Below are 27,496 nucleotides of genomic sequence, written 5' to 3' on the forward strand. Positions count from 1 at the left end.
CATTTTGTAGATTATATTCAATACTCCTTTGCATCAGAATGAGCTTTCAGATGCGTGCATGAAACACTGGATTTTTGGCAATGGCGATGCAACTCTGATTGTCACATCTCAGCACAGTTGGTTCTTCATCTTGCACTCCCATATGCCATAGAATCCTTCTCAACCATACGGCTTCACATGCAGCAAAACAAGCTGCCTTGTACTCTGCCTTGGTAGAAGACAATGCCACTGTTGGTTGCTTCTTACTAATCCAAGAGAAAATTCCTGAAACCAAAGAGAAACAATAACCAGAAACTGACTTCCTGGAATCAATGTCTCCTGCCCAATCTGAGTCACAGTTCCCCACAAGAGAAGTTCCGAAACTATATGTGATACCATAGTCAAGAGTTTTCTTCAAGTATCTAATCACCCGCATCCCAGCCTTCTAGTGACTCTCATGAGGTTTGTTTGAGAACCTGCTCAAAACACCAATAGCAAAACTGATATCTGGTCTGGTGTTGCACAAGTAGATCAGACTGCCGACCAACCTCCTATACCTCCCAATGTCTGCTAGTGTTGATGTATCCTTGATGGATAACTTTGCATTCACCTCCATAGGTGTAGCTATCTCCTTGCACTCGGTCATGCCAAATGCCTTCAAGATCTCCCATGCATACTTCTTCTGAGAGATGAAGATCTTTCACTTCAATCCCCAAACAATAGTGCAGCAAGCCCAAGTCTATCATTTCAAACTCAGAACTCAAAGCCTTTCGAGTTTGGTTGATCATATCTTCATAGTCACCTGTAATAAGAAGGTTGTCTACATATAGGACAATCACTACAGACTTTTTACCATCAATGTAAACATACAAGTTAGCATCTAAGGCACATCTTTTGAAGTTTAGGTTTAAAAAGAACTTATCTATCCGCTGGTACCATGCTCTAGGGGCTTGTTTTTTTTTTTCATACAATGCCTTCTTCAGCTTACACACTTTGTTCTCAGAATGGGGGGCCTCAAATCCTGGTGGCTGAGCCAGGTACACCTCCTCCTTGAGGTCACCATTTAAGAACGCTAACTTAACATCCATTTGGTACATTGGCCACTTCTTGTAGGCAGTCACTACAAGTACCATGTGAATAGTGGTCATTCTGGCAGTTGGGGCAAATGACTCTTGAAAATCAAACCCTTCAACTTGTGAAAATCCTTGGGCAACCAGTCTAGCTTTGTACTTTTCTAAGGTACCATCAGCCTTGTACTTTACCTTCCAGATCCACTTGGTGCCAATAATCTTCCGCTTTGCTGGTCGATCCACTAGCTCCCAAGTGTCATTCTTCATTATGCTCTCATACTCCGCCTGCATAGCAGCCTTCCATGATGGATCTGCAAGTGCTTCTTCTAAGTCAGTTGGCTCCTTTACTTCTCTCATAATCTCAACCATCAAGGCCATATTGACTATGTGAGCAGAAGCCCTCCTTTGCTCCTCTATTCTCTAAGACCTCCTTGGTCTGTCTGCCTTCTCCTCAACAGATGCAGGCATAGGATTATTGTGGTCATAGAGCTGCTTCACCCAGCGCGGCAATGGCTTTTTTGGTGGGGTGATGTCAAGTTGGTGAACTTTTTCCTCATTATCTGAAGATGATGCTTCCTCCTCCTTAAGGATAGGGATAGCTCTCGGGACAGGTTCATAGTGGACTACTTCTTCGCTTGATGATAAAGTGGAAGAACTTGCCTTCTCCACCTCCACTGTATGTGGCTCCTCCTTGAACACCACATCACGAATCACGATGATCTTCTTTGCCTCTTGGTCATATAACTTGCAAGCCGTCTGCTCATCACTATAACCCAAGAAGATACATTTTCTACTTTTTTGTTGTAATTTGTTTCTCTTCTCATCCGGAACATGTGCATAACATTCACATCCAAAAATTCTGAAATGTGAGACAGATGGTTTCTTACCAGTGTAAGCCTCATGAGGTGTTTTTCCCTTGAGAGCCTTTGTATAGCTCTGATTCAGAATGTAGACTGCAGTATTAACAGCTTCAGCACAAAAATGGTTAGCCAATCCCTTGCCCTTTAGCATGCATCTTGCCATCTCCACAATGGTGCGATTCCTACATTCCACAACACCGTTCTGCTGAGGTGTGTGAGGCATCGTCAATTGACGCTTGATCCCTTTGCTCTTGCAAAAGCCTTCAAACTCCTTTGAGTTGAACTCACCACTACCATTTGTTCTAAATTTCTTCACACTTTTCCTTGTTTCATTCTCAACAAGTATTAGCCATTCTTTAAACTTACCAAAAGCTTGAGCCTTATCACGAAGGAAGTACACCCACATCTTCCTACTGTAGTCGTCGACAATCAACATAAAATAAGAAGATCCCCCCAAGGCCTGTGTAGGCATCTTACCACACAAGTCAGCATGCACCAACTCTAGAGGAGCTTGTGCTCTATTCTTGCTTTCCCATGGAAATGCCTTTCTCTGTTGCTTGCCCATCATACAAGCTTCACATGGTTCCTTCTATTCAGTTATTGTAGGTAGGTGAGCAACCATACCTTACTTTTGTATCTCCTTCAATACTACAAATCCGATGTGTCCAAACCTTTCATGCCAAAGCTTACTTGTGCCCACTCCAGCGGTGGCTGTAAGAGCACTTAGCTCATACAGGTTGTTCCTTCTTTCTCCTTTGCCAACAATTGTGCCAGCACTATCAATAATTTCTACACCTGTCTTCTTGAACTTCACTTCATGACCAAGATCAGTTATGGCCAACTGATAATAGATTTCTCCTGATTTTGGGAACATACAACACATTTGAAAGCTTTTTGACTTCACCATTTGCAGCAACAAAAGAAATAGTACATGTGCATCATTTCCAACCTTCATAGTGATGGATTCTTGTAGAGACTGCATAGAACTATATAGACCTTTCTTGTTGGTCATGTGATGGGAGGCCCCACTATCCAACACTCATGAGTCAGTGGTAGATTCTTCTTGCGCTGAGGAGCACACTTCCTCAATGGTCGCCATGAATAATTCCAGCTCTGCTTCAGTCGTATTGGCTGTCTCTTTCCCTTTACTTTTAAGGGTACCATTCTTTTCATCTGCCTTCTTGACACGACAATTTGCCATTGCATGTCCTTTCTTCTTGCAGTAGAAGCACTCTCCTTGAAACTTCTTCTTGCCGCCCTTCTTCTTTTTGTCACCATCATTTTTGGTGGAGGAAACACCTTTGCCTTTTGCACTGGCAGAGAATGCAGCATCTCCATTGTTGCTTCCTTCTCGGGCTTTCAACCTCAACTCCTCCTCCATTAATAATGCACAAAACTCCTCAAAAGTCAAATCTTGAGGTCTCACCTGAGTATTAAGGGCAGTTACTAGTCCATCAAACTTTTGTGGACAAATCCGAAGAAACCTCCGAGCTAGCTCTTCGCTAGTCTTTTGTATCCCAGGGCCAGCCATCTGGTCGCGCAGATTCTTAATTCCGAGTGATGAATGCTTCAACCGTCTCTCCTTCAGCAAACTTCTCCGCTGCTACTTGATTCTCCAAGTTTTGAATCCTCGTTTGGTTTCGTGTTTCATACTGACTCCTTAGTACATTCCAAGCCTCTGACGCTTTGGTTGTACGCTGAATCAAAGTCAAAACACTGTTAGAATAGCTTGTACCTAAGGCACACAATGCATCTGCATTCCTTCATTTCCAAGCTCGTAGAAGATCTGCATTTGGAGGAATCATCACACTAGGATTTGATGGGTCGGGGGTAGGCTGTGGTTCTGCATCAGTCCCCAGCACAGTCTCCAGAAGCTCATAAGAATCAAGGATAGTTGTAATTTTGAACTTCCACAAGGTGTAGTTTGTACCATCTAACTTGCCTTCACTGAAGGTTGGTGGACGAATCCTCAGTGTTTGAATAGCCGATACAGCAGCACCACCTCCTACACCGCTTCCTGATGCACCAGAACCGCTTCCGGGAGTTGACATAGTTTCTCTTTGCTGTTGAAGCCTTTGCCTCTTGCACGCTCTCCGATCTCTAAGGCCCCTTGGGCTCTGATACCATGTAAAATATTACATGGCGCAGCGAACAGAATCTGAGAAAGAGATAGAGAGTACACAACAAATAAGAGAAGAATCAATAAATTCTTTAACTCCAAACAACTGATACAAAGATGGCTCTGTCCACCCATGCGCTTCCACTGTGTGAAGCTTAGATGGCGATCTAGACAGAAGATAGGTGAAGAGCTTAAGGCTAGCTGGAACAACAACTCTAACTAGGTGAAAGATGAGTGAGAAATGGTTGCGAAGGGGTTTAGCTTTTATAGCCTGTGAAGGTGGTTAGGTCGGCTTGCTGACCTAACGGCCTGTGAAGGTCGTTAGGTCGGCTCATATGGTAGGTCATTAGGCCGACCTACCATATGAGCCTCCACTAGTCGGCCAAGGAATATTTTGGGGAATATTCCCTTTACCATCGGGCCGGGCGCCTCGAATTGCTACCAGCTTAACCACTCCATCTAACCCAAAGATTGGACCCACAATGGTCACCTTTTTGCCATCCGATCACATAGACCTTATCTGATATACAAGTCAGGACTCAACCAATGTCTGGGCTCACATTTAGCTTCTCCTCATAATGGGGGCCTTACAACTTTGAGCACCATGGATCATTGGTAGCACCTAATGAGGGTGGGGCATTGATCATATCTAACACTGTGCCCCTCCACAAGGGTATTGCCCTTGGTCTAGGGCACTTGCTGGTTTTCTCCTATCCTGCCATTGTAGGTACATGTCATGAAGCTATAACTCACCATCATTATTCTTCAAATATTTTTTGCAGAAAGACATGTAGGAAATGGAAAAAATGCTTATGGAAATTGAAATGCTTAAATATAGACAAAGATACAAAAAGAAAGTTTTCCTTTTAGCAGTCCATCCATTCTTTTCCACTTTTGGATGTTGATTGAGGTTTAGGGCTTGTTTTTATGTTCCACACCCTTAGCCCCTCCCCATTGGAGATGAGAAAAATCCTTCCAATAAATAGAGGTTAAAGGGTTAAGGCTATATGGCACAGGATCATGATGTTTTAGTTTCCCATGAGCCAAGGATAGAAGGTCACGTTGTACTACATTTGAGCATAGTGATCCATGTGGACAAGTCAAATGCTTACGTGGGTGAGGTAAGTGAGGAAATCCTTTAGAAAGTCACTAGAGTCCATTTAGCTAGTAATGTCTAGCTTCTCCTCGGTTAGTATGTGATCTAAATAGGGGTGGGCCATGATGTGATCTTCAAGGGGTCAGTTGCAAATGGTGGTTAACATCCTATGGTTGGAGCTACATAAGTTGGGTCGTACTCCGAGGTTTGATGGCACATATCTGCTTAGCATTGGTCATGATTTGGAAGCCTTCTAGCTTCCATTGAAGTCAAAGAGCATACTATTTCTATAGGAAAGAGGAGATGTTATCAGCAAGTTGTTTCAACTCTTCAATTTCTTGGTCTGTGGTAGGGATTGTGCTCTTATTATATAAGGCGATGAGTCATCATTTGTGCACTTTTTGGCGGGAAATCTTGATGGGAATTATCCCCTTAGCTACCTGGGGAGCCTTAATAGATACGAAGTCTGATTCTTCTGAAGATCAAGGCAGCATACATACCTTTGTGGCCAAAGGCTTTTCCAAAATGCCTAGGTCTAGTCAGTCATAGCAAGTGTAGTAGATGTAGCATCCAAGTGTTGAAGGAAAGTAACCACATTATTACCCAAAATTCTAGCCAAGTCCAAGGCCAAGGTCAAGATGATTGTCTGTAATGTGTCCACCTATTCGCTTGCAGGACACGTCTTAGCAGCCCATCGGGAAGAGAGTCCAGAAAGCGCCGCTTCTCCCACGGAATGTCATGGGGTTTGTGATCTAGGTCTTCCCGAGTCTGCCATGAAGCGGAAACATTCCGACCATTCCCACTTAGGACCGACTTGAATCTGGGTTCTCGTAGTGGTCAAATTCCTAGAATGGCAGCTAGCGTCGAACCCCAAACGAACTACTTTACACAAAAATGTCAGGATCGAAGCAGATTCGTGCTGCACTTGGTTCAAGGAGAATGGGAAACGAGAGGGATGCAAATCTCAACCTCTCTGTCCATAAGGCATAGTCCCACTCCGTTCCCCTAAAACAGCATAAATCGGGATTCTAATATCCTAGTTTCTAGGTCAACGTTCCCTGCTGTTCATTTCCTTCGAAAAAGTTCCCGTTGTCCATTTTGTTTGAGAAAAGTTCTCGGCCAACCAGGACCACCCATCCATAGGATGGACCCATGGCCACATCCGCCGCACTTTCCTCAAGTTTTCTTTAGTTTTCTATTTACCTACCACATTTAGTTGGACATGCATAAAAGAGCTTTCTTAATTAGCCAATTAGTCACTGGTTCCTTCACGTAATCTTAGCACTGACATAGAAAAACAATATCAAACAAGTTCAGTTACAACAATTGATCTTATTTATCTTTGGAATACATCATATAATCCAGCCCGTAGGCTAATCCATAATCCGCCCGAAGGCAATCCATAATCTGCCCGAAGGCAATCCAGCAATCCATAGGGATTACTAATCCAAGATTCCGCCCGTAGACTAGTATGCGGGCCTCGAGATCCAATCGTGAGTCACGTCAGCCTCTTGTGTAGGACCTAGAAGGCAAGGGATTTGCGGCCAGAGCCCCCCTGGCACCCAAGCATCCTCCTGCTCCAAGTAGTGCCCAATGGAGAGACCTCTTGTGGCGGGTTCGGTCCATGTTCCCAACGCGGCTAACAGCCCCCTTGGTTAGGGTCAAGCAAACAGTCGGGGGTAACTAATGTTGCCTCTCCCTCCAGGCCTTCAACTTGAAGCATTATTTATTTTTCCATCCTTAGATTCTTTGAGCAAAGCAATACAAACAGTTCTCCTAAACTGTACAAACACAATCAATCCAATGGTCGTTTTACTTGGCCAACTGCTAAGGAGTCAGTCCTTTTCTCCGAATGCATCCAGCATTTGATCCGGGATCAAATTGCAACTTGGCAAGATCCCCAAGGGTTTCGTTGTTTGTGTACCCTTGTATCGTTGGGTTAGGGTTATACCCTGTCAACCCAAATTAGCAAACACCTTAGGTTTCTTAAGTTAAGACAGTAAATCATAGCGACCATGTCGCTCTTAACTTGATTGATCCTTTGCTTACTAGGCAATACACAACTTTCCCTTAACTTGGCAAATCAACCCAAGAAAGGTGATGTAGTAGGATGACTACTCATCCTTTTGCAAGTTAGACTTGTGCTAGAACCTACCAGCCTTGTTCCAAGGAGTGGCAAATCTATCTTGTGATTAACACACAAGCCATGCGACGTTACAACTTGTTGCACAAGTGTCGCACCTAATTCATGAGATCATTTCACCCATCAAACGGTATTTCTTGGTCAAGGAATTTGTTTAGTCAAGATGTAGGGTTTGGGGTGTCTTCTTACCCAACCCAATCCCTAGCCTTACTAGGCCAATAACGTTTGGGCCTAGAGTTTCTAAACTCAATCGGATGTTATTCGATCCTTAGGGTAAAAACCATAGATCGTTAGTGTATGGGCCTCCAATTAACACAAACATTCCGTGAATGTGGGTAGGACCTTTGGGTTTGAAGGTCTCAAGTTGGCATCCAAGTGCAATACTAGGTAGAATTTCTAACGTGCTAAGCCCTACCTAGCACTTCGAGGTGTTCATCGTACCATCTAGTCATGATTTTACAAATCCCTAGAGGGTTATAACATTACAAGTGAACTAGCTAAATTGGTCTACTTGTCTTGCAACAAGGAACAATCCTTTCTTAGAGATGCTAAGCTTGTTCTAAAGGTGTAAATAGTTTCAATACATCACATTACGTCTAAATATGCGATTCATTACCTCTATGTACTATAAGGTTTGCAATAACCCTTTTCTTTTCTTGCTAGAGTCATGACGAATGAAAATTTGAAGAATAACTTGCATAAAACCTACAAGGATTTACATCAAGGAACTATGCCTACAACCTTTTGTTTAATGCAATTGAATTTCAGACTTTAATATGATATGCAACCTTTCTAGATATAACTTCGATGAATGAAATTCACGCATGACGAATATGTAACATGCAACCTTTTTCTAGATACAACATCGTTAATGAAGTTCATGCAAGACGAATATGTACCATGCAACCTTAATCCATTCTACAAGCATCTTCGCATGCAACATGCAATGTCCATGGTTTCATTTTCATGCCGTGCAACAGACGTTAACAATTTTCTCATGCGAGTCATAACAAGAAAGTTATTGACTAAATGCAAGATATGCTTGTTCTTTCACGGCCAATCAAGGGTGCACTTAACAATTTCATCTTTTAACCCTAAGAATATGCGTTTGGCTTATCACTTTGGAAATCCACAAAAAAGGCAACATGCAACTAAGCTCGTAAGAGGGACAAGTAATTTATGTTCGCAACTTTGGAAATGCAAGTGACCCAATTGCATGACATGCACCAACCCTTGTCCATCGTTCAAGGAGATAATTTCTCAAATGTACTTTTATCTTTACTACATGAATTAACGACAAGCGTAAATGCATTCTTCTTATGGAGTTAAGCATGCTTAAAGCATTTCTTTTATGTGGAATTAAACTCGTGGAACCTAGGCTTGAGGGCTCGTGGGAATGTCCACGCGTATGCTCGGGGAAGAGACCTCCGCGTGTGCGCCTTGCGACTTTGGCTTTGGAGCCATCCTAGACGTACAGGATTTGGACTCCAAGGTTTTTCCTCGCCCTTTACACGATCTCTAAATTCCCTCCAAGATTTGGCAAACAGCCTCAAAATTCGTTTACTTCTCCCTTACGTAGGAATACCCCTTTACAGGGTGTGGGTTTTAAGACCCCAGGAAAGCTCGTGGAAATGGGGCTTATGGGAGCCCAACCTTAGAAGCTTCTCAAGAAGCTTCTTCTTCAACAGATTACGTGGGAGAAGGGAGGGGTAATGATTGGGGGAGAATTATGACGATGAAAAAGGGGGGAGATTATGATGATGATGGGTTGGGATGGGCGACGGCAATAGGTGCTGTAGGTGGCCCTCATGGCAGCGTAGATGGCGGGCAGTGTGGCATTGTAAGGCGGCACAGCAGCTGCAGCACATCCAGCAAGGCCTCCTTTCTCTCTGATCATGCCTCCCCCCCAAGGCTAAGGGGGAGGTTATATAGTGTAAGGGAGGGGTGAAGATCCACCACGTGGAGGCATTTGTGCCTCCCCTCCCTCATGCATCCACACCACACTCCTCCTTAACTCACTCCTCCACACACTCCCTCTCCCCCTACCATGCATTGACTGAGGGGAGGTGTAAATAATAATAATTTTTTCCTAAATTTCACCCATTATCCAATTTCCCCTTCAAAAAGGGTGTTCTCACATGGCTTTGCGGTCTTAAACCCCAGCCTCAATTGCACAATGCGGATGGGCTCATTACTATGCATGCGGGGTAAGGATTTAGCTGCCAATATTTATGATGTGGGAGATAACTTTGCACAGGTTTTTGCGCGGGCATGCGGTGATCAAAGCTCATTAATATTTCGAGCAAAAATATTACATTTTCACTCATCATAAAAAGCTTTAAGCCTATGGGAGGTCAAGGCTTGACTAGGCTAGATAGATCCACAGCTGAGGTTGACGATTTTTCTGCTTTTGAGGAAGTGGTGCAGTCACTTGGGAACTAGGTGAGGGTTGTGAATTAGATGTTGTGCTACTAGATGCTTAGGAGGCCTTTAGGGCATTGGCAACATTGGGTTGAGGTGTTTTGGAGGCATCAAGCTATAGTTTCAATCAGTAGACTTGTTGAGGCTCTGCAAAGGCACAATGGTTTGGACTCTATGGACTCTGCAGCTTACATTGTTTAGGATTTTTATTTTTGATCTATCATGTGGGCTTGTGTGGGAACACTCGGGGGTTGCACTTCAATAGTGCACTTGGAACTTGTGGCTTTGGGTACTCATATCAAGGTATTTCCCCCGTAATAGCCTTGCACATGCAATAAAGTCTTGGGGACCCAGTGCAGCAGCTTGACCATTCATCGATGTGTATAGTTTCTTTTGTGCTTCTCCTAGGTTTTGAGGGTGAATTCCTAGCCTTGCAAGGTCATTCTTGGTTGCTTCTTGGTGAGGTCCTTGATGTTTGGGTACCCATTGGAACTTGGGTTTATGGGCTTTGGCTTTTGTCTCAACGAACAATTGATGTCGAGACTTGGTGAGTTCTAATAAGTCACAACTCCCCTCCCTAGACTTGGTGGTGGATCCCTCTATTGGTGGCTTCGCGAGCTTTGATGGAGTTGCATTGCTCTTGTTGAAAGCTGTCATGATGCATACATTGTTGATGGCAAGATGAATGTGCTATAACTCGTAGAGTCAACGTTACAATGAGCGTGTTTTTTAAAGGTGCATCCTAGTAGAAATTCCTTATCAACATCTTTTGTGTTTGGAAACACATAAAAGATTATGGGTACGCTTTCAAACTTGATAGAGGCTGCGACTTTGCACTTTTCCAAAAGTGTGAATGATTGACTCCCAAAAGGGCTGAGTTTAGCACTCATGGACTATAGTTGTGTTGACTGATTTAAGCCCAATGATCATGAGCTAAGATGTTGAAAACAATTCCCTCATCAATCAATGCATCAAAAGTATGTTCTTGCTGGGAGGTGATTTTTATGCAAAGGTAAGCCGGTTCCACTACTTCTTCATCCTTATCTTCCAATTCTGTATTTGTGGCAACTCAAACTTTCACAAGGGACTCTAGCATGGGAGGCTCATATAGTGGATGTATGGGACGGTAGTACTTCTTTATGCAGCGACCATTGAAGAAGCCTATGTCCTCTTCATCTATGGACCTGAGCTCTATATTGTCGGTTTAGCTGATCGTGCAAACGCAAAAAGGTCCCAGCCCCCTAAATATCATCTTTTGCTTGTGGCCTTTCACTCAGTATAACAGCATAAGGTCACCCTGATCGAAGTTTCACTGCTTGACAAGCTTGTCAAACCAGCTCTTACATCTCACCTTCTCACAAATCAATGCATGGGTAGCTCGAATTCGAGTCTCTAATAGGCTTTCTAGTTCAACTACTAGGAATTTTATCTATGCCTCCTTCCCATCCCATCTCTCTTGAGTGCCCACTCTCAGGCTAGGGACAAAGAATTATATTGGTAAAATGGTGTCAGTTTCGTAGGTCAACCTAAAGGGAGTCTGTGTCCTACAGCCATTTTATAGGCTGTTCGATAGGCCCAAAGGCTACCATTAGCTTGTTGTCCCAATCGTTGTGCAAGGCAAAGACAACTTTTGTTAAGACATTCACAAAGATCTTATTTGTAGATTTTTCTTGGCTATTTGCTTGAGGTAGGTAAGGTGAGGATTTTTATTGTATGATCAGAAAGATAAACAAGAGATGAGCAATCACTTCATTGATGAAATGTGTGCCTTTATCACTAACTAGTTTGATGGGGCAGTCGAATCACGAGATCACCTACTCCCATTGTAGGAATCTAGCTATGGTTCTAGCATCATTCTTTCTAGTGGCTTGTGCTTCTGCCCACTTTGTGAGGTAATTTGTGGCATTATGATGTACTTGGCCTGCAAGTATTCTACTACGGGACTAATTGTCCCAATGAAGTTAATTTTCCATTTTTTGGAAGGCCATCTTGCAATGATTGGGATTAGCTCCATCTTGTCTTTGCAAACAGGTACCTTGGTCCATTGGTACTCAACATAGTGCTTTATAAATTGTACTACGTCTCAAAAAGGTGTGGGCCACCATAGTTGACATTGCAATACCTTATGAGCTATCATGCCTCCACGTTGAAGTGTCCTCCAAAATTTCCATTGTGTGATTCTGCAAGTATGTTATGCATTTCATACTTGCACATGCATCTATGTACCAACCTGTCCTGCCTTAACCTATAGAGATGTCCTACTATCAAACTCATAGGGCTACATCTTGAGGATGAGTCACCTAAGTTGGGCATTTTTTATGGGTCTTTTGGGTAGTCGATGTTCAAGCACTTGGACTGTGTTATCTTCCCATTATGGCATCAAGTCCGCTTTAAAAAAATCTTTCTCACTGGATAGGTTAAAGAGATGCATATCTGGTGAATCGTCGATGATACCCTGTCTAGCATCTTCTTGTGTGGGTATGTGAGGACATGTGGTCAGCCATGTAATTGTGTTTCCCCTTGTGCACAACCACAGAGAAGTCAATTTCTAACAACAAAAGTAACCATCAAGTAATGTATCTTGTAGCACAAGGTTTATTAACAAGATAGAGCAAGGCTTGATAGTTAGCAATTTAAGAAAGTTAAAGGCATAGCCAATAGATAATGCTTGCTAGTGAAACTCACTAGATAGTTTAGATTGTGTTTTCTAGGCTAACACAACACTGCTCCCACAATAAACTTTGAGGCATCAATGTGGACGTGGAAGGTTTTTGTCCAACCTGGGGGCCATAGTATTGGTGTGGTTGTCTGTAATATTCACATTCTTCCCTCCCCCCCCCCCCCCGTGACTCTCCCCATAGGAACTCTCCCCCCCTTTATGAAAAATTATTATTATTATTATTAGTGCAAATTTTTTTATCCCTCTCTCTCTCTCCCCGACATCTTCACCCACAAGATGTCAGGGAGAGAGAGAGGGAGTGAAGTGGAAGTTATAGGGGGGGCATGTACCCCCCTAGGTGGGAGGGGTGGCGGCCATGCCACCCTCCTCCCCCTCCTATTAAACGTAGCCCTTCCCCCCTCCTTGGTACACACAGCGCCCCCTCCTTGCTTCGTCACCTTCCCCCCTGCGTTGCAGACTGCAGTAGTCCCCCCTAGGCTTCGTCAGGAACCTCCCCCCTCCTCGTTGTTAGGTGAAACCCCTGCTCCTTGTTCGTCAGCTAAGACCCCCCCTCCTCGTTTGTTAGCTAAGACCCCCCCCCTCCTCGTTAGTCAAGTGGCAATAGCACCCCCCACCCTGGGCTTCTGTCTGAGAAACTCCCCCCTCCTTGTCGGACTGAGAACCCCCCCCCCCCCCCCCCCCCCCCCCCCCGTGTTCACTAAAGGAGAGAAGAGAGAAGGAGAAGAAGGAGAGGAAGAAGAAGAAGAGGAAGAAGGAGAGAAGAAAGAAGGAGAAGAAGAAGAAGAAGGAGGAGGAGGAAGGAGAAGACGAGAGAGAGAGAAGAAGAGAAGGAGAGGGAGAGAGGGAAGGAAAAGAAGAGAAAAAGAAGAAGAAGAGGAAGAAGAGAGGGAGAGAAGAAGAGAAGGAGAAGGAGAGAGAGAGAAGAAGAAGAAGAATTGAAGAAGAGAGAGAAGGGGGGTGAGAGAGAGAGAGGGAAGGAGAAGAATAGAAAAACAAGAACAAGAGGAAGAAGAGAGAGAGAGAAGGAGAGAAGGAGAGGGAGGGAGAGAGAGAGAGAGAGAGAGAGAGAGAGAGAGAGTAGGAGAAGGAGAATAAGAAGAAGAAGAAGAGGGAGAGAGAGTAGGAGAAGGAGAAGAAGAAGAAGAAGAAGAGGGAGAGAGAGGGTAGGAGAAGGAGAGAAGAAAATAAGAAGAAGAGGGAGAGAGAGAGAAGAAGAAGAGGTGAAGAAGGAGAAGAGAGAGAGAGAGAGAGAGAGAGAGAGAGAGAGAGGGAGAGAGTTGGTGTGAGTGGAGAAGGTATCGAGAGCCGTGTTCGAGGAGCCACTCTCAAGCCACCCCCTCATCAGCGAAGGACGCCTTCTCACGACTTTTCCTTTCCCAATCTTTTCAACTTGAAGCCATTAAGGTCAAGACTATCCAAACTCCGCGTGGCAAATGGTTCCCACAAAGAGAGTCACAGGAAGTGTAAGCGCCAAAGCTACCATTGGTACCCGTAATGCGCGAGAGGTGAGCGAAGCGACCAACACAACAAATGCCCCTACGATCACGAATCAAACCCAAGTTCTTTTAGGCTTTATAACTAATCTTGGTTAAGCATATTCTGTATTATTTCAAGAAGAAGAAATGAAGGCGTAGCCACATGCATGGGACAAGAACGAGCCCTAGAATTTCTGTGTACTCAAAGTGTTAGGTTGCATGCGTGAAATGGTTGTGTATGGAGTTTGCATAAGTTTATATGCATGGAATGATAGCTTTCACACACATAGAATGATAAGATTTTCGCATTATTTCACATAAAATAATAGCTTTTAAACCAGTTTAGTGCATGAATAGTCGTTTATAATTCATGATTCATAACCATGATTAAAAGGAACACATGAAATTTTAGCTTCCGTTCATAGGATGCAATTGCACCGATGGATAGAAACCTAGACTTTCATATACACAAGTCACATGTGATCCGGTGCATTAGGAATACGTATTCGTTGCCAGGTATGAAAAGAGTCAAAGGTCCTTTAGGATGTACAAATATACTAAATGCACCATGTGCATGATGGGTAAGGATGATTGGAAAACTCTGCATAGTGCCACACTATGAGAGATGGAAGGGACGCATGCATCTAGACTGTATCCTAAAGGCCTAGATTAAGAATCTTGCATTGCCAAGTGTGTTAACTGAACTTGTTTAGAACTGGAAGAACAAAAGACCCTTGGTTGGGTTTCAAATAAGGCATGTCCGTTGCCTTGATTGACCAGTTAATGCTTTAAGTTAGGGTTAAGATTCCATAACATAAAACCCAAGGGGAAAGAGCAAGTCAAAATAAGTTAACCTACCAAGAACATTTGCTTGCATGATCTTGTTTGAGATTATTGGGATATCACCAAGTCGCGAATGATCTAGGATTAGATGTTGGGAGCATCCGAGAAAAAGATCCAGGATTGGATGTTGGGAGCATCCGGGAAAAAGGAATCACACCTTAGCAGTTGGTCATACAAACGCCCTCCAAAATGTTTGTGATTGTACACTTAGGTACATTATTTGATCTCCTTTGCTCAAGGAACTAATTCAAGGAAAAACACTTAATGCTTTAGGTTAGAAGCCTGGAGGGAGAGGTAAGAACTGTTACCTCTGATTGTTTGCTTGGCCCTATCCAAGGGGGTTGTTAGCCGAGCCGGATATATGGACCTAACCCTTGGAATGAGAGGACGCTTGGGTGCCAGGGAAGGCTCTGGCTGTAAATTCCTTGCCTTCGGATCCCACACAAGAGGCTGATGTGACTCAAGATGGGATCTCGAGGCCCGTGTACTAGTCAACGGGCGAAACTTGGAGCAGCAATCCTGTAGATTGTTGGGATAGCCGTCGGGCATGATACTTGATGTACTCCTTCAGGATTATGATAAATAAAGAACATATATTTGAGAAAAAGGAACTTGCTTGACATTGTTTTTGTGTCAATGCCTAAGTTACGTGAAGGAATCCGTGATTAATTTGATTAATTAAGGAAGCTACTTTTGCATGTCAAACATAATGTGATAGGTAATTAGATAACTAAAGCAAACTGAGAAAAGTGCGGTGGACGTGACTTAGGTCTGTCCTACGGAAGGTTGGTCCCAGTTAGCAGGGAACTTTTCTCAAAAGACGAGATAATGAGACTATGAAGACCTAGTATCCGTAGAGTTAGAATCTTGATTTATGCTATTTTAGGGAAAAGGAATGGGACTATGCCTTATGGCAGAGAGGTTGAGCTTTGCATCCCTCTTGTTTTCCATTCTCCATGAACCAAGTGCAGCATGAATCCACTTTGACTCTGTTGTTCCCATGCAAAGTGGTTCATCTGGAGCTCGACGCTAGCTACTTCCGAGAGACCCTGCGGATAGGAAAGGAACCCTGACTTCATGTCGATCCTAAGTGAGAACAGCTGAACACTTCCACTCGAGACAGACTTGGGAGAGCCTAGATTGCAAATATTGTAACATTCCTTGCGAGTGCCAGGTGGAGCTTTCTAGACCCTCTTCCTGATGGGCTGCTAAGATGTGTCCCACAAGTAGACGAGCGGACACGTTACAGTTGGTATCACAGCGAACCAATGGGATCTAAGATTACAAGGGAATTTAATGGAGGAAAATAAAGGGAATAAGGCCAATGTCATGGTCAGAAGTAGAACCTCCAGTGTTTCCAACTGGATGATGAAGAGGATCCATCCTTGGATGCTAACATTGAGAGGGCAATGGTTCACGCCGCTCTTCACAAGAAGAGTTCGAATCGCCAATTCTCGGTGATTCAAACTCCATTAGATTATCAAGGTAAAAGCTTCAAAACCTTGATTGACTGTGGCAGTAGACATTCGTTCATTTCACCAATCTATGCAAAACGATTAGGGATAGCCACAATAGATACACCTACCTTACTTATGGAATTAGCAAATGGTCATGAGGTCACTTTTACTAGGCAAACTGCTAAGGTGGAATTCCTATTGGGTGGGAAGCCAACTTCAGTGAGATTCAGGGTAATGAACCTTGGTGTCCACAAATGTTTACTCAGAATGGATTGGCTAATACCCAATTATGCCCACATGCACTATGGGAAGGGCCAAGTCTCCTTCCAAAATTCTGAAGGGGAACTAGTCATGACTCAAGGTGAGGCTGGTAAGCCAAAGATATAGTTGGCAAAAGAAACACGGATAATAAAAGGTGTTAAAAAGGGCCTAACTGTCTACCTGATTAAGCTGAATAAGCTAGATCAGAATCCGAAATCTGGGGAAGGACCTTCATGGTTAAAGGAATAAGCAGACGTATTTCTTGAAGTACTGACACAACTTTCTCGTCAAAGGGAAGTCGACCACGAAATCAAACTTGTGCCAGGAGCTACACCACTCGCAAGGAGGTTGTATAAGATGTCCATTCCGGAAGCTATCCAACTGAAATAGCAACTCAAGCAATTATTAGACCAAGGCTACATCCGTCCTAGCAGTTCACCATAGGGAGCTCCATTGCTGTTCTAAAAGAAGAAAGATGGAACGCTTCATCTATGCATTGATTACAAAGGGTTGAATCGATCAACCATCAAAAATAAATACCCCATTCCAAGAATAGATGAATTACTTGACCGCCTTCAAGGAGCAAAGATCTTCTCTAAGATAGATCTCAGATCTAGATATTATCAAATAAGGATCAAGGAAAAAGATATCCCAAAGACTGCATTCAGCACAAGGTATGGACACTTTGAATACCTAGTGATGTCATTCAGGCTAACGAATGCTCCTGCCACCTTCAACAGGCTAATGCAAGATATCTTTAGGCCCTATCTTCATGATCTCCTACTCATCTTCTTTGACGATACCCTAGTCTACTCTAAACAGGAAAAAGATCGTGAACCCCAGCTTTCATTGTTCTCGAAACAATGAGAGCACACAAGCTTTATGCCAAGAAGAAGAAGTGCGCATTTTTCAAGTGGCAAATTGAATATCTCGGATTCATTGTATCAGCAGAAGGAATTTTAGTAGATCCAGCTAAGGTCAGAGACGTTCTGGAATGGCCAACACCAACTTTTGTTAAAGAAATACGTAGTTTTCTTGGGTTGACAAGATGGTATAGGATTTTCATCAAAGATTATGCTTTGATTGCAGCACCTCTGATGGATCTACTAAAGAAGCAAGCACCAATTGTATGGTCATGTGCCGAACAGGCCAGCTTTGACAAACTAAAGCAAAGCTTAGTATCAGCACCCATCCTGAAACTTCCTGATCTTAGTAATGAGTTTGAAGTAGTAACTGATGCTAGCGTACTTGCTTTAGGATGTGTACTTATGCAAGAAGGTCATCCCGTAGCATATTCTTCAAGAAAATTTAAGAGCCATGAGAGGAATTATGCTACCCATGATCTGGAGCTGTTGGCTATCATCCATGCCCTCAAACTTTGGAGGCATTACTTGCTAGGTAACAAATTTTCCTTAGTGACGGACCACAAGAGTCTTAAATGGATCTTCACCTAGAATGAGCTCAATATGAGGCAACGTCGATGGATCGAAGTACTAGAAGAATATGATTTTGAAATCAAATATAGGCCTGGAAAATGTAGTTTCCAATGCACTCAGTCGCAAGGCATTTCTAAACTCTCTTATTTTGCAAGATCCATCAACGGCAAGGTCTCTAGCCACAAAGGTGTAAATGCCAAACAACGTGATTCTTGAGCTAGCTAAAGAAGAGGCATATCATGACCTAGTCTATTAGAAAATGCTAAGGGAGATCCCCATCAAGGATCAAACCCTGAAGCTAAAGTCGAAGTATCAAGAATTCTCTGTCATCAGTAGTGGACTTGTCTACTTTAGAACAAGATTATGTATCCCTGCAAGCCAAACTCTAAAGCAAAAGATACTTTGGGAAGCCCATGACTCCCCTTTCTTAGGACATATTGGCTATGCCAAGACCCTTAATGCGGCCAGAAAGAGCTATTATTGGGAAAGACTCAAGGGTGACGTTCTCAAATATGTCACGGAATGTTTGTCTTGTCAACCATTAAGACGGAACATGTCAAAATGCCTGGGAAATTGCAACCACTTGACATTCCCCAAATGAAATGGGAATTCATTAGTATGGACTTCATTGTTGGCCTACCCCAAGTTTAGGAAGGATACAACTCTATTATGGTTATAGTAGATATGCTCACCAAGGTCACACATCTCATCCATGTCAAGACAAACTATAAAGCTTCAGACATCGCAAGATTATTCATCAAGGAAATATTCAAACTGCATGGGTTACATAGAAGAATCATTAGTGATCATGACTCTCTATTCACATCACACTTTTGGAGGGCTATTTTTGAGGCTATTGGAACTCAACTCTGTTTCAGTACAGCTTACCATCCCCAAACTGATGGTCAAACAAAACGGGTCAATCAAGTCATTGAAGACATGCTTAGGGCATACTGCTGTCGGGAACCCAAAAAGTGGATTCAATATTTGCCACTGGTTGAGTTTGCCTAGAATGCTTCTTACCAACAGAGTTTTCAGATGACCCCTTTTCAAGCATTGTTTGGGCATGATTGTCATACCCCTTTGAACTTCTCAGACCCAACTTTGAGGGTAGAAGCTTCAAGACAGATGCTGGAAGACATGGACGATCAAATCAAATCAATAAGACATGACATCCAAGCTGCCAAGGATAGATAGAAGGCTTATGCTAACTTGAAACATCAAGACAAATCCTTCGTCGAAGCTAATATGGTCTTCATCCGTGTATGACCTAAAAAGATTTCACTGTCCTTGGGAGAGTACAAGAAGCAAAGTCCGAGGTATTGTGGACCTTATAAGATCACTAAGTGCCTAGGGCCTAATGCTTATAGATTACAGCTGACCGCAACCCTAAAGATTTATAATGTATTCCACATTAGCCTATTGAAAAAGTATCTCTACCTAATCCGAATCATGTACTTGATGATCAGAAAATTGTGATGCCTAGCCAAGGAGTCCTTAAGCTATAGCATGATAGAGTTCTAGATGTCATGGAGAGGCATTTGAGGTCAAGGACCTTGAGAGAATACCTCATCCAGTGGAAAGATTATCCCGAAGATGATGCCACCTGGATGGATGAAGATACTCTCAACCAACAATACCCCCAGGTCCTAGTGTGCAGATCGGTTGCTGTATGCTCACATAGTGAATCCCGGAAGGTCCCCAAGAAAAATTAACTCTACCTTTTTGCACAAATTACAATGTAAAAAGCATGAATGACAAGAGCAAGAGACCAATTGGGTTCAATCTCCCCCCATGCCTTGTGTGAGTGCTTCACAAAGCATGTATTTTATGTATATTTCCATCTTCATGCTCAATAATAGCCCAAATTACAAAAATATGACAAGCTTTTAGCTTTTGAGTTTGCTTTTACAAAAATAGAAATAAAGCTAATGGACGGTGCCCAAAGAGTCAGGCACGCCCAATCACAATGTCCAAATAGAAATAACATATCCATGCGCATAGGCGCATACAAAATAATAATAAATAATCGATGCCTCAATAGACATGACAAAATATAGGCGTGGAGCCTATCAAAATATAATCCATAGGTCGAATACTCGCTAGACTCCAATGCTTTCCTCCGCCACTGCTGCTATCTCTACACATCAACTGAAGCATTCACAATCGTTAGTAAAATAATACAATTAAACCGACAAAAGTGAATACCTAGCAGTCTTCAGCTACATAAATAAATCAACTGGTTAGAAATAAATCCTAACCTTAATTTATTACGAGTGCACACTCTAAACTCATAAACGTTTATTAATTTAATATGTATTTTGCGGAATCACCCGCTATGGAATCACCCACGTACACACTAAATTAATGAAACGCCCGAAAAGGACAGGCGTCCCCATCAGCTTCTCGCACAAAGAATCCACTTTGTGTATGAGCCCCGGTCATCAAAGTTTACGGAATCCACCGTAAAACCTCACGGAATCCACCGTGGCACGGAATCCACCGTGGCACGGAATCCACCGTGGAATATGCCTCCTTGCATCATACCCCCGAGGTGGGATAGCAATTGACCTCAATTGCGATTAGCTCAATGTGGAGCTAACAGAGTGGGGAAATCATTTAAGTCTCTAGCGTGCATCTATTGTGCTTCCTCTACATGATGGTTCTTAAATTTAACTAGATATCTAGAATACCTTCGGCCAGTTCTAGTGGTCATAAAGTCAGTGTCTATGATAGCTTCTAGTTCAAGTATTTCAGTCTCTTCCTCTAATAAAGGTGGGTTTTCATAAACAGGGTGGACAGGTAATTGGCCTCTAAATGGTCTCAATAAACTAATGTGAAATGTATTGTGAATTTTCCAATGAGATGGTAATTCTAACTTGAATGCATTATCATTAATTTTATGAATGATTCTAAATGGTCCATAGAATCTAGGAGCTAGTTTGACAACTGGATGTCTATCTACACTTTGCAGTCTACATTTTTCTATTCTCAGCCAAACATAATCATCAACTTTGAAATTCATGGCTTGTCTTTTCTTGTTGGCTTATTTGGTATATGATTGCTAGGCTTTAGCAATCATATCCTTAACTTCATCAAATATACGGTTATGCATACTAGCAATATCATCAGCACTCTGAATTCTATTAGACAAAGATGCAACAGGTGTAGATAATCTATATCCATAAATGACTTCAAACGGTGCTTTCTTTGTAGATGTGTGCGGTGTATTGTTATATGCAAACTGTAATAAATGCAAATGAGTATCCCATGTCTGAGGTTTAGAGATAGTATATGCACGTAAAAGATCTAGAATGGTGCTGTTTGTGGCTTCTGTTTGTCCATTAGTTTCTGGATGAAATACAGATGAGAAATCAATCTTTGTGCCTAGATTAGCAAACAGTGTAATCCAAAAATTGTTACAAAATCTAGAATCACGATCAAAATTATAACTTTTGGCAATCTATGGTTAGTAAAAACAGTTTCCAAAAACAATTGTGCTACTTGTGATGCTGTTAAATTTTTCTTACATGGAATGAAATATGCTTGTTTACTAAATCTATCTACAACTGTCCAAATCATATCATGGTTAGATTTAGTATTTGGTAAACCAGTAATGAAATCCATAGAAATTTGTTCCCAAGGTTTAGATGGAATAGACAAAGGCATAAGTAATCCATACTGTTTACCATGATGTCTCTTAACTCTTTGACAAATCAAACATTCAGAAACAAAGTTAGATACATCAGCATCCATATGCGGCCAAAAAAAATCTTCAGTTAACATACGTAATGTAGATATGATACCTCTATGACCTTGATATGGAGGACAATGAATTTCATTCAAAACAAAAGATCGGAATGGAATTGTAACACATAATCTCTTTTCATAAAACATAAATCCATCATTATATGACAATGAATCAATAGGAATGAAATTATTTTGAACTAATTTATTCCAATCAGAATGAAAAGTAATATCCTGGTGATATTTATCTTTCATAGCAATCAAAGAATCAAAAGATATGACAAAAATATTATGAATGGCAGGTCTTCTACTCAATGCATCAGCCACTACATTTTCTTTTCTAGGTTGGTATTGAATGATAGGATGAAAACTTTGAATGAAGGAAGCCCATTTGATATGACGGTCAGAGATTTGGGGTTGGCTAAGTAAATGTCTAATACTTTGCTGATCGGTCTTTATCATAAATTTTGAACCCATTAAGTAGTGTTTCCACTGTCTTAATGCTTGTACAACTGCTAATAATTCTTTGTCATATGTGGAATATTTCAGCTTAGAGGGTTTCAGCTTACAACTAGAATATGCTATAGGATGGTTTTCTTGCATAAGTACGGCTCCTATTCCTGATCCGCTAGCATCGGTCACTACTAGAAAAAATGGTCTATTAAAGTCAGGCAATTGTAGAACAGGGGCACTAGTTAATGCATGTTTCAGTAAGTCAAAGGATTTCTGTTGATTTTCGGTCCATTGATAAACAATTCCTTTCTTGAGAAGTTTGGTTAATGGTAAAGCAAGTAATGAAAAATTACATACTAACTTCCTATAGAAACTAGCAAGACCAAGGAATGAGCGTAACTCATGCACGTTTTTAGGAACAGGCCAATTCAATATTGCATCAATTTTCTTAGGATCAACTTTAATTCCATCAGATGATACAATATGACCTAAATACTCAATATCTGTCTTAAAGAATTCACTCTTGTCAGGATTTGCATACAGTTGATTTTCTTTCAATATTTGAAAAACCAATGACAAATGCTCATAATGTTCTTTCTCATTTTGACTAAACACCAAAATATCATCAAAGAAAATAATTACACAATATTGATATTTCAGAAAGATACGGTTCATCATTCTACTAAAGGTAGCAGGTGCATTAGTCAATCCGAATGGCATGACTAAAAATTCATAATGACCAAATTGTGTTCTGAATGCAGTCTTAAATATGTCAGATTTATCTAGCCTCACCTGATGATAACTAGACTTAAGGTCGATTTTACTAAATATAGCAGATCCTTGTAGTTTATCCATAAGGTCATCAACTCTAGGAATAGGATACCTATTCTTTACAATGATCTTATTTAAAGCTTGATAGTCAATACACATACGATAGGTATTATTCTTTTTCTTGACTAACAGTACAGGTGCACCAAATGGAGAACTGCTAGGTCGAATCAAACCTCTATTTAGTAATTCCTCAACTTGACTCTGGATTTCTTTTTGCTCTATCTGGTTGTGCCTATATGGTGCTTTACAAGGTGGTTGTGTGCAGGGATCAAATCTATCTTATGGTCTTCTAGGCGTGAAGGAGGTAAACTAGGTGGTAGGTCTTCTGCAAAACAGTCCTTAAAATATGCAAGAAATTCCTTATGCCTAGGGTGCATATGATTTTCCTTTACTTGCAATTCATTCACCCAAATGAGATAGGATTTACTACTCTTGCGTAATACACGTTTAGCTTGAGTATGCGAAAGCAGTGGAAAGACATTAGATGCATGCATACCATATAATGTAATAGATTTTGCTTGAAAATTAATATTCATTGTATGTGTGGAATAATCTATATCTGGGTTATGCTAGTGTCGCCAAGGCATTCCTAAAATTATGTCACTCGATTGTAATGGAACAACTAAGAAATTTCTTCTTTCAGTGTATGAACCAATTTGAATCTCTAAATCTTGCACTTCCTGTGTACCATTATACCTAGTGTCTAAAAATGCAGCTTTTATGCGATAATGCGTAGGTACAGTCTGTAATTTTAATTCCTTTACCAATTTTGCTGAAATAAAATCATGAGTACTATCGTCATTATGCAAAATAGTCTTTTCCTTTCCATGCACCAAACATTTCATAGTCAATAATGAATGTGGAGTAGGCATACCTGGTAAAGTATCGGAAATAGTAGTAGTGTTGTCCTCATCTTCAGTTAAATCAGGCATATCCTCATGTTCATCTTCGTCCATGGCTTCAAGATAGTTTATATGAGTTGGTGGCTTCTTTGAATGACAATTTGCTGCGAGATGTCCAGGCTGGTGGCATTTATAGCATACAATTGGCTTGGCTTTAGTTACATTATTTGCAATGGCGGGAAGCCTAGGTACATTTGGATTTACTTGTGGAATAGGCTTAGGATTTGGATTGACATTGGATGGTAATGCAGGTGGTTTAGCCCAATTCTTGCGGAAAGATGATGAAGAGAAACGACCTGGATTAAATCTTCTAAAATTGGAATTGAATTGTTTAGATTCATAATTACCATTGACTTGGAATTGCTGTGGTCGTCTGTCTCTACCTCATAGCTTATCTTCAGTGTCGTGAGCTAGTGAAATGGCGTCTTCAAGGGTAGCAGGCTTGAACATGTTCACTTCAGCGTAGTAATGTCCAAGAAGTCCAGACATATACTTCCGCTTATGTGTCGTCTCTGGTACGTCTTCAAGCATGAGTAGCTGGAGGAGTGCATTCCAAAAACGCTCTGTATACTGAGGTATAGGCTCATGATCCCGTTGTTGGAGTAAATCCCATTGCTTGATAGCCTTCTCATGAAATTGCGGTGGAAGGAAATTCTGCATGAACTTCTTCTTGAAATCTTTCCAAGTAGCAGGACATTCTATGCTCTTGCGTACTACAATCCACCAAAGTGATGCTCTATCTACCAAATGATTAGTAACACACTTCATTTTATCTTTTTCTGGATAAGTTTCCTCATGGAAATAGTCATCAAACTGACTAATGAATGCTAGAACAGTTTTTTCTTCTCGTATGCCATTGAAAGTGCGAAATTTGAAACTTCGTTTACTTATCTTTGATTCCTTGCGAATGGTTTGAGCTTCAAGAGTAGCATCGATGGTACGTCGAATCAAATCTTCAGCTTGAGGTTCTTCTTTGTTGGTAGACGCTCTTTGTAATTTTGCCAATTGCGCTTGCAATGCTTGCCTAGCCCGTCGTTCTTCTTCCAATTGCATCATGATTAAGTCCAGCTTTTGCTCCATCATAGGCTCAGGTAGGTCGTCTTCAGCCATAGGATCATCCATATATGGTTCCGTCATCCTGTAAAACTCAAAAGACCTTTCTCACTCAAAATCAGGTTAGCGGGATGAGCGTAGCTCAAATTCGGGGTTACAAGGCTTATGTGTTTTTGGGTATTTCTTTCTCAATCTTCAGAAAATCTACGATTTTTCCTTCTTCGTATGCTGAAAATACTTCAGCAAACCTGCGTATGGGTAGAATACCTTCCAACGAACAACTTTGCAGTTCGGAGTTTCTGCACAGGAACAACCCTTCTAGGAGTTTTAAGCACAAGTCAGTTCTGACTCCAGTTGACTAGTCTGACTTGCAGAGTTGCAGACTTATGTGACTTGCAGAGTTGTAGAACTTAGCTGACTTAGTGAACTTGCAGAACTTGATCACTGATGACTTGCAGAACTTGATCTCAGAAGCGCGGGACCTGGAGTTGTTGACTTGCAGAGTTAGGAGATAACTTGTCTGACTTGAGTGATTTAGCTTAGCTTAATGGGTTAAGCTTTCAAGCTTAATCGATTGATTTCGTGGGGGGGGGGGGGCGTTTTTCCCAGGCGGCGAAAAACGCGGGCAGCTCCTGATGTACCGCAATCATAAATTGAACCTTTGAAGCTTCTTTAAAGCTTAAACTAAGCTTGTGAAGCTTTAATGGTTGAAGATTTGTAATATTTGAATTTTGAGATTTGTAACTTATCTCTTTGTTTGACGACTTGATGATGGAGATGAGGGAGTGGTCCTCCGCCTGTACAGCCCGGTCCTTTGCGATCTGATGATAGAAACAGGGGTTCTTGATCGCCAGAAGTCTGCCTATATCGACGATTCGCGACGAGATTGACCGTAGAGCCCGATCGTTCTAGGAGCTCCGCCTTTGCACGAGATGGGTAGCGATTGGAAGCTCTTGATCTCAGCTCCGCTCTGATACCACTGGTGCGCAGATCGGTCGTTGTATGCTCACGTAGTGAATCCCGGAAGGTCTCCAAGAACAATGAACTCTACCTTTTTGCACAAATTACAATGTAAAAAGCATGAACGATAAGAGCAAGAGACCAATTGGGTTCAATCTCCCCCCATGCCTTGTGTGAGTGCTTCACAAAGCATGTATTTTATGTATATTTCCATCTTCATGCTCAATAATAGCCCAAATTACAAAAATATGACAAGCTTTTAGCTTTTGAGTTTGCTTTTACAAAAATAGAAATAAAGCTAATGGACGGTGCCCAAAGAGTCTGGCATGCCCAATCACAATGTCCAAATAGAAATAACATATCCATGCGCATAGGCGCATACAAAATAATAATAAATAATCGATGCCTCAATAGACATGATAAAATATAGGCATGGCGCCTATCAAAATATAATCCATAGGTCGAATACTCGCTAGACTCCAATGCTTTCCTCTGCCACTACTGCTATCTCTACACATCAACTGAAGCATTCACAATCGTTAGTAAAATAATACAATTAAACCGACAAAAGTGAATACCTAGCAGTCTTCAGCTACATAAATAAATCAATTGGTTAGAAATAAATCCTAACCTTAATTTATTATGAGTGCGCACTCTAAACTCATAAACGTTTATTAATTAAATATGTATTTTGCGGAATCACCCGCTATGGAATCACCCACGTACACACTAAATTAATGAAGTGCCCGAAAAGGACAAGCGTCCCCATCAACTTCTCGCACAAAGAATCCACTTTGTGTATGAGCCCCGGTCATCAAAGTTTACGGAATCCACCGTAAAACCTCACGGAATCCACCGTGGAATATGCCTCGTGGCATCAGGTCCTCTCGAGAGGAGGACATCTTGATTCCTCTAAGAGGGAGAGGATATAATATTCCCATGCTTCCCCCCCCCCTCGTGCCTCCCCCCCATAGGAACTTCCCCTCCTTAATGAAAAAATATTATTATTATTATTAGTGCAAAACTTTTTATCCCCCTCTCTCTCCCCCCCGATAGGATGTTGAGGAGAGAGAGAGAGGGAGTGAAGTGGAAGTCATAGGGGGCATGCAGCCCCCCAGGTGGGAGGGGTGGCGGCCATGCCACCCTCCTCCCCCTCCTATAAAGTGTAGCCCTTCCCCCATCCCTGGTACACACAACACCCCCCCTCCCTGCTTTATCACCTTCCCCTTTGCAGACTGCAACAGCCCCCCTGGGCCTTGTTAGGAACCTCCCCCTCCTCCTCGTCAACTGAAACCCCCCCTCCTCGTTCATTAGTTGAGACCCCCCCTCCTCGTTCATCAGCTGAGACCCCCTCCTCCTCGTTCGTTAGGCGGAAATAGTGCCCCCCCCACGGGCTTTCGTCTAAGATACTCCCCCCTCCTCGTCGCGCTGAGAACCCCCCTGGCAATGACCAGAGAAACCCCCCCCCCGCCCCCCCCCCCTGTATTCAGTGAAGGAGAGAAGAGAGAGGGAGAAGAAGGAGAGGAAGAAGAAGAAGAGGAAGAAGGAGAGAAGAAAGAAGAAGAAGAAGAAGAAGAAGAGAAGAAGGAGGAGGAGGAGGAGGAGGAGGAGGAAGGAGAAGAGGAGAGAGAGAGAGAAGAAGAGAAGAAGAGAAGAAAAGGAGAGAGGGAAGGAGAAGAAGAGAAAAAGAAGAAGAAGAGGAAGAAGAGA

This window comes from Lygodium microphyllum, chromosome 7 (genome assembly GCF_053477565.2).
Source record: "Lygodium microphyllum isolate KBCC chromosome 7, Lygodium_microphyllum_v1.1.10, whole genome shotgun sequence".
Lineage (NCBI taxonomy): Eukaryota > Viridiplantae > Streptophyta > Polypodiopsida > Schizaeales > Lygodiaceae > Lygodium > Lygodium microphyllum.